We start from the raw sequence: 2,551 nt of genomic DNA on the forward strand, positions 1-2,551 counted from the left end.
TGACAGAAGCACGCACACACACACACACACACACACACACACACACACACACACACACACTCCACCGAAGCGGCTCTGTTGTCTGTGACAGAAGCACACACACACACACACTCCACCGAGACGGCTCTGTTGTCTGTGACAGAAGCACACACACACAAACACACACACACACACTCTCCACCGAGACGCCTCTGTTGTCTGTGACAGAAGCCTTAAAGTCTGCCACAGCAGCAGCTCGGTCCCCAGTTCTCATCTTGCTTGACCAATCAGCTGCTGTCACAGTCACCTGCCACATCCTACTATCCCTACTCCCAAATATGGGCATGACAGGCAAAGTGCGCTTTTTGAATCATACCTCACCGGGTGATTGTTTAATGTGTCATGGCTACGACAAATGTTTGCATCTCACTGCCTCGTCTCAGGGGTGCCCCGAGGCTCGGATGCTCGTCCACATCTCGCCGCCTCGCCACTGGGGTGCGCCAAGGCTCAGTGCTGGGGCCCCTTCATCTCACTTCCTTGTCTCAGAGGTGCCCCAGGGCTCAGTGCTGGGGCCCCTTCATCTCACTTCTTTGTCTCAGAGGTGCGCCAAGGCTCAGTGCTGGGGCCCCTTCATCTCACTTCCTTGTCTCAGAGGTGCCCCAAGGCTCAGTGCTGGGGCCCTTCATCTCACTTCCTTGTCTCAGAGGTGCCCCAAGGCTCAGTGCTGGAGCCCCTTCTCTTTGCCATGTACACCACCTTGTTGGGCCCGATTATCCACTCACTTGGTTTCTCATATCACTGCCATGGCCATGGTTATCTCTCACCTCAACAACTGCCAAGCTCTCCTCACGGGCCTTACAGCTTGTGCGGTGAAACTGCTACTGCACGGCCGTAGTCACCATAGACATTGAGGGGGACGTGTCCCCCCCAATATTCAAATACGACCAAAATGTCCCCCCCAATATACGGACATAGAAAAATAAAGAAAGAATAAAGCGCTATACTAGGCCTACAGGAAACCAACACGCATCTGAAATGTAATCAAACGTAAATAACGCACAAATTAGTGACCTATGGTTCCAGAGTAGCCTACACCCCTGAGTGGTTTGTCCTGGTGATTTTCCAATCGCACTCAATCGCACATCCATGCAGGCAAAACGTGAAATGTGGCGACGGCACACAAGTTGAAAAAATCGTTTACAATACGTGATAGCCTACAGTTAATGTGAATCGCGGACAATAACCAAAGAAAGGAATTTGCAACTCCAATCACCAATTAAAGGCTGTAGTAGGCCTAGTGGCTGTAGTAGGCCAAAATGTAGCCGAATTTCTGTCAGAAGCCAGTCTATAATGCATACAGGGGTAACATGAGGTGAGTCAGACAGAAGAGGGGCCTGTCTTAGTAGCCTATTCCTGAATCCTGTCCCTTTCAAACTACGTTAAAATTGTGTGATTAACCGCCAGCATAATAAAATCTAAATTTAAAGACAAAATCTTATTAGGCTCCAAACCTATGAGTCTAAGCCTTAGTTTAAAAAAATCTTCAGGTGTAAGTAATAAGTCAAAGAACCACATTCTGTGTAATATAGAGGTTATCATAAGATACTCTAGTTTGTAATTTCTTTTAAAGTATACATTTTGAACACAAATGGAGTCACGGGTCCAGGGATGGATCACTGAATGGGCTTACTGGGCCCAAGAGCTCAGGGGGCCCTGAAGCCCAAGCCTCTGTGTGAAGTTGCTTCTTCTCCACCCTTCTCTTTTCACAAAACTACCCGGGGGGGGGGTTCATAATCCATCCATGCCATGCCTATGTTCGTCAAAAGTTTGGAATAACCTAATTGACTGACCTAACTAACGACTTGTTTGTGATTTTTAATAATATTTTTGCATGGTAGGAAATTCTGTTTGAGGGTCCCTCAGACCCCACCACAGATTTGGTCCCCCTCAATGTTGACATCATGACTACGGCCTTGTGCTACTGATAACCAAGAACACATCGATTTTCAATTAACACATTACCCTTTTGTTCAATGAGCTCCAAAGGCTAACCTTAGTTGCCTGTATCAAATTCAAGTCACTGATGCTGGCTGGGTCTGCTCCCACCCACTTAAATGCTCCCTTAAAGGCTTATGTTACCTCTTGGCTGCTAGGCTCCTCCATGGAACGTGGAATAAACTGCCAAGCGCTACCAGAGCATGGGCGTATGTCTTGTGTGTGTGTGTGTGTTTGTTTGTGTGTGTGATGTGAAGGTGTGTGTGTGTGTTTGTGATGTGAACGTGTGTGTGTGTGTGTGTGTGTGTGTGATGTGAAGGTGTGTGTGTGTGTGTATGATGTGAACGTGTATGTGTGTGTGTGTATGATGTGAACGTGTATGTGTGTGTGTCTGTGTATGATGTGAAGGTGTATGTGTGTGTGTGTGTGTGTATGATGTGAACGTGTGTGTGTGTATGATGTGAAGGTGTATGTGTGTGTGTGTGTGAGTATGATGTGAAGGTGTATGTGTGTGTGTATGATGTGAACGTGTGTGTGTGTGTGTGTGTGTGTGTGTGTGTATGATGTGAACGTGTGT

At 47.3% G+C, this 2,551-nt stretch overlaps 1 long non-coding RNA gene across 1 annotated transcript in view; it reads left to right on the top strand.

The window, feature by feature from the left end:
- LOC121694373 overlaps positions 1-1,951 on the top strand; it is a 20,044-nt gene extending 18,093 nt beyond the window's left edge. The window contains exon 5 of the long non-coding RNA XR_006025737.1: positions 1,878-1,951. This is a non-coding gene — a long non-coding RNA (uncharacterized LOC121694373). The remainder of the gene's footprint in view (positions 1-1,877) is intronic.
- Positions 1,952-2,551: the final 600 nt, after the last annotated feature.

Source organism: Alosa sapidissima, chromosome 20 (assembly GCF_018492685.1).
Source record: "Alosa sapidissima isolate fAloSap1 chromosome 20, fAloSap1.pri, whole genome shotgun sequence".
NCBI classification, from domain to species: domain Eukaryota; kingdom Metazoa; phylum Chordata; class Actinopteri; order Clupeiformes; family Clupeidae; genus Alosa; species Alosa sapidissima.